We start from the raw sequence: 13,232 nt of genomic DNA on the forward strand, positions 1-13,232 counted from the left end.
TGGTCTAGTCAAGTTGACACATTATCACATAGGGAAAAAAGAACCACTGTCATTGTTCTGGATGTGTGTGTAGAATAAGAGCCCATTTCTTTGGATTTAAGGTCATTCACTTTGGTCTCGTGTCTTTCAGTGATGCATATACCTTTTTATTCATGCTGTATTATCTTTAATTAAGTATAAAGACTTCCAATCACATCACCTAGAGACCATTTTATCCACTGCTCTGTTTGGCCACTAGTCTCTTGTCTCTCTTTTCAGCAATGGTGAGGTAGATACCCTTTCCACAGGGAAGAGAAATTCATGGTTTGTTGCCTTTGCCAATAACACAAACATTGGAGAGTCATGTGGCAAAGCTGTGGCCACAAGCATCCTTCACGTGAACTGTGTCAAAAGAACCGGGATGTCTCTGTCTGTAGGTGATCACACCAGTTCTTCCCAGGTTAGCACCCCCAGTCACCACATACAGATGACCAGTGTCAAATTTGATGAAATCAGCAATCTCTCCTGTCTCCAAATCAATCCTAATGGGGTGTCATTCACTTAGATGAGGGGATCAGGAGAGCAGATGGGGCGAACATCTCGGGTCGCCAGACGAGAGATTACTTTTGTCCCACAAAGACCGTTCTCACTTTGCACAAGCTATATGTAGCCCCCTCAGGTGTCATCTGATGAACAGCAAAGCAGCCCCTGGTGCCATGGATCAAATGGAAAGTCTTTCCAGTCTTGTCAGGGCTGATGACCAGCAGGGTAGGTTATATTAGTTTGGACCTTGCCATTGATCTCAATAAAACACTGCATACAGATCTCCTTTCCTTCGTCTCCTGTTAGGGCACACTTAAGTCTGTCCCTTAGGAAAGTGATGAGAAGGAGACATTCTCTCTGCTTATGGGGATCGGTGGATGCAGGAGGGACAAACACACCAGCTAGTTTACCAAGAGTGCAATGCTTTGTAGCTGCTGCATTCTGGTGACGCTTCTTGGGACCATGAGCATCTGGAGATGCTGCTTGAGACCCGCTGGGCACAAAAAGCCAAAGATGCATAGACTTTTCTTTCAACCTGGTTTTCATTTGTCAGAGGAAAAGAAGCCTTGAGCATCATCCAAGTTTGGGCTCTTTTTGCCATAATGACTAATGCATTTTATAACTACCTCATTCGTATAAAGGTATGTGGGAAATTTCCTTCCTACACATTCGTGGAGGAAGAACATTTATGCTCATCTGCTCGTACAGACCTGGATCAAGAATCTAGAATCAAGCATCAAGAAAGGCTGGTCTCAGGACCAGATCTTAAGGGAGCTAGAGAAGAGAACTAAGATGTGAAGAGGTTTTCACCTAAAAGTTTTCAACTGGTTTTCCTTAGGGCAGTCAAATCCATTTGCTATAGAAAAGAAAGATCAGAGTTCAGCTGTGGCAGAAATAACCACAAGCTACTCATTCTGTTTCTTCTGCCAGGGACAGAAATGATACTCACGTCTTGGATCCAACTTCTAATCATGTGGCCATGAGCAGGAAAACGAATGGCAATCCTTGATGGGGCTGAGAATTTCTTTGCCCTCATGGCTTCCTTGTTTCTCAGGAATATCAGTTGGGCAAGGATAGGAATCTCCAGCAAGAAAATCAAGGGGATAGTGAAGCGAGCCAGACGATAATCATAATCATGATTAATTAAATATCTATTTTGTATCAGGTGCTGTTCTGGGTGCCAGGGAGACAGGATGACGAAACATGACTCTGGCTCCTCAGTCTAGTGGGAGCAGTGGGTGAGAGAGCTACCTGAAAGGAGTTGACAAACGCAGAGGAATGCCTGACTGTCTGTGAGGGTCAAGAAGGATTTCATAGAAGACGTGACTTTTGACCTTCACCTTGGAAGATGCTTTAGAGCTCAGCAGGAGGAGTAACAGGAAACAGGGGATTCCAGAAACTTGGAGTTCATTTTTCATTTACTCTTTTTAGTATTGATTATTGAAGTACTGAATATTCACTTAGAAAATATGCAATTTGCCAAAATATTATAAAGAAGTAAAAAAACGGGGTGCCTGGGTGGCTTAGTCTTTAAGCACCTGCCTTCGGCTCAGGTCATGATCCCAGGGTCCTGGGATCCAGCCCCGCATCGGGCTCCCTGTTCAGTGGGGAGCCTGCTTCTGCCTCTCCTACTCCCCTGCCTGTGTTCTCTCTCTCTCTGTGTCTCTCTGTATCCTATCAAATAAATAAAATCTTTAAAAAGAAAAAAAAGTAAAAAAACAATGACTCCAAAAAATGATAGCTAGAGAAAATACTGCAGCAATAATTGCTTTGCTGTAATTCCTTATTTTCTTTTGCTCTGCATTTTTATATAAAAAATCATATAAAATTGTTTATACTATAACTTTGTATATTTATATATATTTATACTATAGGTATAAGCTATAAATTTATAACTTTGTATATTGCTCATTCCCAAAGTATATTCTATCATGAAAAACTTGTTAAACCAATATTTGATAGCTTCCTAAAATCTTACTAGATTTATCATAATATATGTAAGCATCAATCTATTGTGGATTTTTGTGCTCCCAATTTTCACTCATATAAAGGATGGCTTTGTGTGTAAAATTTGTTGTATTTTAGAAGTAGAAATCCTGGGTTGAAGTATATGAACATTATTAATGCTCTTAATAACTAGCCATATTGTTTTCTAGAAAGTCTGCAGTAATTTAAATAATCACTAGTAAAGTATAAAATTGTCTTTCTTACCAAAGTCCTGTCAATACTGCATAGAATTTTTTTAATGGATTTCAATAGATTCAGTAAAGTGCACTAATCTCAAAAGTCTAGCTCAATAGACTAGTATAATTTTTAAATATTTGATAATTTAACAGGAAAAATTATATTTCTTTTATTTCTATTAAAATTAAATGTTTTATTGTGCTGATTAGACTCTTGAATTTGCCCTTTTGTGAACTGGTGGTTCATGCTATTTATCTATTGAGGTCTGAGTGATGTGAAAAATCTGAATGTTCTATTTATATTTGCTGTGGATATTTTTCTCAGCTTGCTGGTTTTGTTCTCTGTAAAGTTTTTGACAATCAAAGCTTTTATTGTTTCTATTGTTTGTATGGTCAACTTTTTCAGTCTTTTCCTTTTTGTTTTTTTCAAGTAGAATTCAAAATATTTTTTAGATTTCTTTGAGACTTTTTCTTTGACCCATGGATTATTTAGAAGTGTGTTGTTTAAAATTCAGGGACTTGGGGGATCCAGCTATATTTACATTATTGATTTCTGGTTTAATTTCACTTTTTGTTTAATTTCATTATTATCTAGGAATATTATTATTATTTTTTAAAGATTTTATTTATTTATTTGACAGAGAGAGATCACAAACAGGCAGAGCGGCAGGCAGAGAGAGAGAGGAGGAAGCAGGCTCCCTGCTGAGCAGAGAGTCTGATGCGGGGCTCGATCCCAGGACCCTGAGATCATGACCTGAGCCGAAGGCAGCGGCTTAACCCACTGAGCCACCCAGGCATCCCTAGGAATATTATTTCTAAGATTTCTGTACTTCTGAATTTATTAAGGTATGTTTTATGATTTCGAGCATGGTCTATCTTGGTGAATAATCCATGTAAGAATGAGAAGAATGTGCCTTCTGCTGATGCGGGATGATGTATGCTATACATGCCAGTCGGATACAGTGACTGATAGCTCTGCTTGGGCTATCTGTATCCTTACTGATTTACTACTTATTTGATACATCAGTTACTAACAGAGGGCCGAAGACGTCTCCAACTCTAATAATGGATTTGTCTGTTGTTCTTTTCAGTTCTATCAGGTTTTGTTGTTGTTGATACTAAATTTTACTTATTTGTCAGAGAGAGAGAGGTGGGGGGAGGCAGGCAGAGGGAAAAGCAGGCTCCCCACTGAGCAAGGAGCCCGATGTGGGACTCTATCCCGGAACCCTGGGATCATGACCTGAGCAGAAGGAAGTTGCTTAATCCACTGAGTTACTCAGGTGTCCCTCAGTTCTCAGTTAATTCCTGTATTTTAATGCTCATTGTTAGGTGCATATATGTTTAAGGTTGTTATGTCCTCTTGGAGAATTAAACCCTTTATCATATATATAATGCCCCATTTCATTCCTGATAACCTTCCTTGCTCATAAATTGGCTTTACCTGAAATCAATGTAGATATACTCCAGCTTTCTTTGATTAACGTTCGCACGGCAAAGCTTTCTCCATCTTTTACTTACAATCTATCTGTTTACATATAATATAGGTTTCTTACAGGTAGGCCTTATTTTTTTAATCCACACTGACGGTCTCTGTCTTTAATTGTTGCGTTTAGACTTTCAAAGTAAAGTCAGACTTTCAAAGTAAAAATCCAGTAGGGTTCCTGCAGATAAAGGACAACAAAATGTGGGACTCCCACCAGACTTTCCCACTCATATTAGTCCCCAGAACTTTCCCACTCATATTAGTCCACAACTCAGGCTCTGGAAATTCATTTGAAATTATCATTTAAATCTTTGGGTGCATGGGTGGCTCAATCCGTTAAGTGTCTGACCAGCACAGGTCAAGATCTTAGGGTCCTGGGATTGAGCCCTATGTCTGGGCTCCCTGCTCAGTGGGGACCAGGCTTCTCCCTCTCCCTATGCCCCTCCCCTGCTTGTGGGCGTGCTCTTTCTCTCTTTCAAAAAAAAAAAATAATAAAATCTTACAAAAAAGATACACTATACAAACTTTAAGAAAAAAAATTTTTAAATGGCAAAGAACTGAAAAGACACTTAGCCAAAGGAGATCTCCAAATGACCAATAAGCACATGAAAAGATGTTCAACACCATGTGTCTATAAGGAAATGCAAACTAAAACCACAGTGAGATGCTACATCATACCCACTAGGACGGGATGACTATCAAAGAGATAGACAATAACTAATGTTGAAAAGGATGCAGAGGAAATGGTACCTTCATACGTTGCTGGTACAGATTAAAACCCTACAGCATATTTGAAAAACGTTTTGGCAGCTCGTCAAAAAGTTAAGCATAGAGCAACCATAGGATCTAGCAATTCTACTCCTACTAAAATAGCCAAGAGAATTTAAGCTATACGTTCATATAAAAACTAGTATGTGAATGTTCATAGCAGTATTACTCACAGTAGCGGAAAAGTGGAAAAACCCAAATATCCATCAACCGATGAATGGGTAAACAAAATGTTGTCTATCAATATAGTGGAATGTTAGTCAGCTATAAAAAGGAAAGAAGTATTTTTTTGTAAATTCCAGTGTGGTCAACATACAGTGTCATATTAGTTTCAGGTGAACGATATAGTAATTCAACAGTTCCCTATTTTACTAGTGTTTCTCATGGTAAGTGAGCTGTTAGTTCCCTTCACCTATTTCACCCATCCCCTCTCCCCCCTCCGCTCTGGTAACCATCAGTTTGTTCTCTGTAGGTTTGAGTCTATATTTTGGCTTGACACTTTTATTCTTTTTTTTTCCCCCTTAAATTCCACATATGGGTGAAATCATGTGGTATTTGTCTTTGACTTATTTACTTAGCATTATACCTTCTGGATCCATCCGTGTTGTTGCGAATGACAACCTTTCATTCTTTCCTATGGCTGAATAATATTCAGTTTTGTACATATATCACTTTTCTTTATCGATCTGTGGATGGACACTTGGGCTGCTTCCATAATTTGGCTATTGTCAATAATGCTGCAATAAACACAGGAGTGTATACATCATTTGGAGTCAGTGTTTTGTGTTCTTTGGGTAAACACTCAATAGTGAAATTACTGGATTCTATGGTAATTCTATTTTTAACTTTTTGGGGAACCTTCATACTGTTTTCCACAATGGCTGCCCCAGTTTGCATTTCCACCAATAGTGCACAAGGGTTCCTTTTTCTCTGCATTCTTGTCAACACTTGTTGCTGCTTATGGTTTTGATATTAGCCATTCTAATAGGTGTGTGGTGAAATCTCATTGTGGCTTCTATTTGCATTTAAGGGGAGTGAAATACTAATATATGCTAATACATGAATGAATCTTGAATCCACTCTGCTAAATGAAAGAAGCCAGACACAAAAGGCTATCTACCATGATTCTATTTCTAGGAAATATCCAGAATTGACGAATCTATGAGACAGAAAGCAGATTAGTGGTTTCCAGAGGCTGGGGGAATGGGAAAAGGGGAATGAGCACTATTGGATTCAGAGTTTTTTTGGGGGGGTGTGTGTGAAGAAAGTGTTCTGGAATTCAATAGTGACAAAATTTTGTAAATATACTAAAACCTAACAAGTTATACATTTTTTAAAAGATTTTGTTTATTTGAGAGAGAGAGTGAGAGAGAGAAGGAGAGGGGAGAGGGTCAGAGGGAGAAGTCAACTCCCCTCTGAGCAGGGAGCCTGATGTGGGACTACATCCTGGGACTCCAGGATCATGACCTGAGCCGAAGGCAGTCGCTTAGCCAGCTGAGCCACCCAAGTGCCCCAAGAGTTATGCATTTAAAAATCAATAAATTAAGAAAGATAAGATTCAAGCTATATTATAAACAGTCCTCACCATTTTCCTCCAAAGAAAGGAGGAAGACACATGATACATATGCTATTTATAGAGAAATGAAGGCACAAAGTGAACAGCCTAACTGCCATCATCTTGATCAGAAATATTGGGCACCAGCTTTAGGTAGAACATGTATGAACCATGTCCTTACAGAAGGCAATTCAGGAAAGGACATGCTCTCCCTTGATCACAGGGAGTTTCCAGGATTAACACAGAGGTTATTTCTACTTAAATAAACAACTAATGGAAACTCGGTTGACTTTGACCACTTACTTAGAAAATTGCAGGCTTATTATGATTTCTTGTATCAGAATTGGCTCTTAGTGTAGCTGAAAACATTAAATCTACTCTGCGCTCACCATTTGTATAGCTACATAGAGTAGCCTGCATTTCCATGGGCAAAGGGAATAAAATTCCAGAAGTCAGACTTGAGCAACTAATACGTACCATAACTGATGCTTTTTTCTTTGTTTGCCCAGGTCAAAGAACCAATGCTTCAGCATGAGTTTTCTTTTAACTGGGAAGAGAAGAGAGGTTTCCTCACTTCCCATTCCCAAGAAAAACAATGTTAGAACAGAAGAGCATTTAAAAAAAAAAAAAAGGAAAAAAGGAAAAGCAGAGCAGAAGAATGGCTTGAATCTTATTTTCCTTATTTTATTGATTTTTAAGTGCACAACTTGATAGACGTTATGTATTCACAAAATTGTGTCTCGAATTCCAGAAAGTTTTCATTGCCCCCAAAAGAAACCCTATACCTCCTCATAGTCATTAAAGCAGTGAAGAAAATGCACATGGTGTCCTCATGAAGATTCCTTCACAGCACAGTGAAAGACTGTAATAGGGCTGACCTGCATTCCCAGGTGCTGGAGGGGAGACAGCCCCACCTGAGCCCCACCCGAAGGAACAGGCATGTGTAAGTTGTATCAGTGACTTGAAATCAGATCAAGTGCTTGTATCATTTGCTTTCCCTACATTTCTTTCCTTCGTCTCTCCTGCTTTCTTCCCATCTCTGCTGTTTCTTCTCCTTTGCCATGACCATCTCTTCCACCATCCCCTCTCTCCTTCTCTCTCTTTTTCATGCTCAGAAATACTGAACCTCAGTATATCAGACTCTTCTCCCCATTTCCGTCGCCTTCTCTAGGCTCTTCTTCCTCGGCTCATCTCTCAAAATGTTGATATTTTATGTCTGTGTGTGCGTATAAAGAAAGGCAGGAGTAAGTTTTAGTCTACATGACTCTCTGGTTGGCCAAGAACAACAGAAGCGACAAATGTCCCTTAAATATTAGTCCCCTCCTCTCCTTAAAATAAACCATTGGTGCTCGGGTGAATGAGGAAAGTCAGATAAGGAGTTACTGAAATATTCAGTATCAGAAAAGGAGAATCTCCTTAGTCTCTTTTATGGTTCAATACAGAGTTATTCCCTGTAACTGGAGATGAATTATTCTGTATTTCCCATGACTAAGCTGATTTTTTAATGCGGGGAGTGATTTTTTTAAAAAAATTCATAGATTGAATCTTTAAAACATAATTTCCAAAAAACCATTTAAAAACATAAAGAAAAACCAACAAATGAATGTGCTATCTAAGTTCACTTTCAAAAAGAAATCATCTATGCTTTTCAAAAGGGGACAACATGAAATTGGGTGCAGAACATTGCACGTGACCACGAACCTCTCCTGCTCCTTGTCCTCTCTGCACTGCCAGCAAGCCAGGGCCTCAAAGGTACGAGTGCCCCGGGCTGCTGAGGACACCGCAACATGCCTGCCATTTCAAATGTGGTCAGATTCACAAGCTAAGTTCTTGTGAGTGTTTTCTTCACTCAAAGGCATATTGTTGCAAAAAAAAAAAGACTAGATTCAGACAGAAAATTAGAAATAACCAAAGCTGCAAAAGCAAGACAGGAGTGTCTTTGAGCTCAGCAGACACGTGGACCAGTAGCCCTTCGTGACATCTCTGTGAGGGAAGGGCTCAGCTTCTAAAACAGTGTACCTGTTCAGCTTCAAAATGCCACAAAAATTTAAAACACCCTGTATCTCCAACATATTCATGTATCTTTTGGGTGAACAACAACAAAAAGTAACTTCAATTCCCCCATGTCTACCCAGTTTCCTCACCAAAACTTCTTCTGGTAGAAAATCTGGAAGCACTCATCACCAATGCCTTTATAATACCTATAATACCACACTGTCACAATTTAAAAAATAAAGATGACAGTAGATGCCCCCACCCAGCAAATCCTAGTAGCCCTGATACTTTTTCCCCCAACTATGATTTATTTATTTATTTTAGAAGATTGTTTATTTATTTGAGGGCAGGTGTAGGGGTAGAGGGAGAGGGAGAGAGAAAGCCAAGCAGACTATGCTATGTGTGGAGCCCAATGGAGACTTGATCTCACGACACTGAGATCATGGCCTGAGCTGAAACCAAGAGTTGGATGCCCAACTGTCTGGGCCACCCAGGTGCCTCTCCCAACTATGATTTAGAAGAACTGAACTGGAGGGACCACCTGGGTGGCTCAGTCAGTTAAGCATCTGCCTTCGTCTCATGTCATGATCCCAGGGTACTGGGATTGAGTCCCACCTTGGGCTCCTTGCTCAGCAGGAAACCTTCTTCTCTCTCTGCCTGCTGCTCCCCCTGCTTGTGCTCTTTCTCCCTCTTTCCTCTCTCTGACAAATAAATAAATAAAATCTTCAGAAGAACTGGACTGGAGCATTTCTTTTTCTTTCTTTCCTTTTTCTTTTTTCTTTTTTTTAAAAGATATTATTTATTTATTTGACAGAGAGAGATCACAAGCAGGCAGAGAGGCAGGTAGAAAGAGAGGAGGAAGCAGGCTCCCCGCTGAGCAGATAGCCCGATGCGGGGCTCGATCCCAGGACCCCGAGATCCTGACCTGAGCCGAAGGCAGCGGCTTAACCCACTGAGCTACCCAGGCGCCCCTCTTTTTTCTTTTTAAGATTTAATTTATGTATTTGAGATGGAGAGGGTGAGAGAGAGAGAGCACAATGGGATTCTATGCATCCATAAGCAAAAATGAGGATCTTCTCTATGTACTATAACAAACGCTTTCCTGACATTTGTTGTCTATTTAGTATATTACCACTAGTTTTTCTTAAAGAAGAGGAGGGGAGAATTCACATGTGTCTATCTCTCTGGAAGAATATGTTGTGGCTGATGGTAAACAAAGAGTGGCAACTGGAATTCAAAATATTATCTTTATTATTGATAAAGCTCATATCAAAAACACAACTTAGGAATGTGTCAACAGTGGGTTTTCCAATACTGAACCCAGTTTGCCCACCTGAACTGGCCCCCTACAAGCCTCCCCATGAAGCCAACCCTGAGTATTTTCCAAGATGGAGTTGTAGAGTAAAAAGTCTGTTGCTGGAGTTGTCTTTGCTAACAAAAGGAAAGAGAAGGAAAGACTGAGCTCCATACACCATTTTTTCTCCCAAACTCATCAGTCATGTAACTCACTCCATTCTGAGGGAAGAGGAAAGGAATAGGGCCAAGGCCTAGAGAGTTAGGGGGAAGAAAAACCTCTTCACATAAACCCTGTGGGTGAGCAAGAAGTGTTTTTTTCCCATCTGGGCCCTAACAGGGAAGACAAGAAATGGATAACTCTGCAGGGTTCTAGAAATAGGTGCTAGATGATGATGGAACATGAACTGAAGGAGACCCTATTGCATTTAAAAAATATTAACTACGGGATTGTATTTCCCATTCAAATGTAAATAAAAATAAGGAAAAGTATCTTCATGTGATTCTGTGCAGGTAATTGAGAGCTGCAAAGAAAGGATAAAAGAAACTAGACCACATTTATACATCACTTGCTTCATAACTGGTGAAGGGAATGAAGTTTTACCTGATTGGATATAGTTAGAAAACTTTTTTCCCCATAACAGTTTGGTTCCATAGAAAGGATGGTCTCTCCAGCCATGTTTTTGGACCTTGTGCATGAAATGAATTGCTGGCCCACCAAGTGGCCCCATGCAGGGTTTAAGAGGGCAGCTGTAGACCTGTGTGAGGGATCATAGGTCTAGAGACAGATGCAATTATCATGAAGAAACACCTTCCCAGCACCTGAGCTGAAATCGAGAGTGAACAAAATTGCCTTGTGGGTGCTCTGGGTAAGGAGCTTGTGTCGATCAGTGTTACAATGTTAAACAATATCTTTTCCCTGCTCTGAGGGGCCCTTGTCCTCACCTTACGGGCTGGGATGGGTCCCATGCAGCCGTGTCAGCCCATGTAAACACAACTGGACTTGTGCTGGTCCCCGTCATGTGCCCCTTGAGACTGACCTCTTCTTGGTTTCTTGGACACTGACCATGTGGTGGAATGGAGATACAGTTCAGTAGCTCTCACCTAGACTCTGCTATTTGGTACCCGAGAGGTGTATATCTTAAGACTACTCCTATATGCTAAAAAACATACATTGACTTTGTTTATTTTTCTGTTAGTTTTTATACCCTTTTCTACTTATGTTCCTACATTTCTGATAGACTCTAAAGTGTCAAGCCAGGCATATTTTTAAAACAGTGGCTATAAATAGGTCATAAGAGGCAACCAAGGAAAATGTCACCAACTCTCAGTGGCACTGCAAGTAATGTTTCAAAGAATAATTGACTCAAAATGCTTCCTTACTGGGCCAGCAAAGGCCGAGGCAATAAAGAAAGAAGTTTCACGTTCCAAATTCAAAAAGGGCATTTAGGACAACTGTGGAACGCTGCCCTCCCTCCCGTCCTCCGACTTCCACCCATGGAGGAATCAGGGTCTGAATTGCTTTGCTCTATTTGAAGGAGTGTCCTGTAATTTTGATTCAGAGTTTTCCAGTTAGGATAAAGGAAGCAGCGGAATAAACCATGTGTCACTGAAGCGGGGGGAGAAGGATAGCAGAGGTAAGAGTGTGACAGAAATAGAGAGGGATGCTAATACACACACAGACACACACACACACACACACACGAAGCCCACCTCCTCTCTCAAACACTGCAGTGGCCACTGAAGTGGCTTCTGACCTAACAGCAGCCAAGCAGTGACTTGGGCGCGTCATGTACCGACAAGGACTTTGGCCTCACCAGCAGCTGCTGGTCCCTGGACCAAAGGAATTTTGTAGTAATTTTTCCCTTCTCCATGTGATATTATATCCTTTCTAGATTTGTGGTGTTAAAAATGTCCCCCACCCCCCTTTTTTTTTTCCTTTTGGAGATAGTAGATGCTGTTTGCTTTTTTTGTTTGTCTTCTGAGGGATTTTGCTAGTTCCTTTTAAATTTCCAGTTTGGAAATACATGATTCGGGGTTTTCTAAACTTCTCTGACTATACAACTCTTTTATTGAAAAGCACTTAATAAAAACTTTTTTTCTATTAACTATTTTTTTTCTATTTTTCTATTAACAGTGTTTAATTTTGCCACTTGGCAAAATTAAAAAGTTGGGAACCTCCCCTGGCCAATTTTAGAAATATATATCTTACTGACTTATGAAATCCAATAATGTGGGGAACATTTGTCTAAAAATGTCTGCCAAAGGAGAATCACGAGAAGCCAAATCCAGTGTCAATAAAATGTTTTCAAAACAGGTATCACTGTCAACTATACTCCAGTAATAAAAAAAATTTTTAAATAACTACAGTTTCCACAATATAAAAAGAAAAAACCCCAGATATCTCAAAAATAACAGTGGAGCAACTTAGCAGGTTTAAAAATAATCGTTTTAAATTGCAAATAATATGCTAACATGTCGTCACTCCTTGAAAAATTAGACAGGAATATTTAGTGAAAAGTCTATTTGAGGGGCACCTGGGTGGTTCAGTTGGTTAAGCATTGAACTCTTGATTTCAGCTCAGGTCATGATCTCAGGGTCGTGAGATTGAGCCCAGCATGTGGCTCCATGATGGGCATGGAGACTGATTAAGATTATCTCTCTCTCTCTTTCAGAAAGAAGAAAGAAAGCGGGGGGGAGGGAGAAAGAAAAAAGTCTATTTGTTATTTAGAAGCCTATTTGCTGTTTTTTTATGCCAAATATTTATTATTTTTTTCTTTTTTCAAGTTTTTATTTAAATTCCAGTTAGTTGGGGACACCTGGATGGCTCAGTCAGTGGGGCATACAGCTCTTGATTTTGGCTCAGGTCATGATCTCAGGGTCATGAAAAGGAGCCCCATGACAGGCTCCACACTGTGTGTGGGGCTGCTTAACGTTCTCTCTCTCCCTTTTCCTCTGCTCCTCCCCTCCCCACTCATGCTGCAAATTAATTAATTAATTAATTAATTCCAGTTAGGTAACATACAATATAATATTAGTTTTGGGTGTCGAATTTAGGGATTCCTCTCTTACACGCAAACCCAGTGCTCATCACAAGTGCCCTCCTTAATACCTGTCACCCATTTAACCCATCCCCTCCTGATCACCTCCCCTCTGCTAGCACTCAGTTTGTTCTCTATTCCTAAGAGTCTGTTTTTCTGGTTTGCCTCTTTTTTTTTTTTTCCTCCTGTGTTCATCTGTTCTGTTTCTTAAATTCCACATATGAGTGAAATCATATGGTATTTGTCTTTCTCTGACTGACTTATTTCACTTTGCATAATACACTCTAGCTCCATCCACATCGTTGCAAATGGCAAAATTTCATTCTTTTTGATGGCTGAGAAAAGTCTATTTGTTATTAAAGACTGCTAGGGGCGCCTGGGTGGCTCAGTCT

General features: G+C 40.0%; 1 pseudogene; it reads right to left on the bottom strand.

The window, feature by feature from the left end:
• Positions 1–211: 211 nt before the first annotated feature.
• Positions 212–10,821, bottom strand: LOC101684242 (annotated as a pseudogene).
• Positions 10,822–13,232: the final 2,411 nt, after the last annotated feature.

The sequence above is a fragment of the Mustela putorius genome, unplaced genomic scaffold, assembly GCF_011764305.1.
Source record: "Mustela putorius furo isolate JIRA1106 unplaced genomic scaffold, ASM1176430v1.1 tig00003871_pilon_pilon_pilon, whole genome shotgun sequence".
In the NCBI taxonomy this organism is placed as follows: Eukaryota; Metazoa; Chordata; class Mammalia; order Carnivora; family Mustelidae; genus Mustela; species Mustela putorius.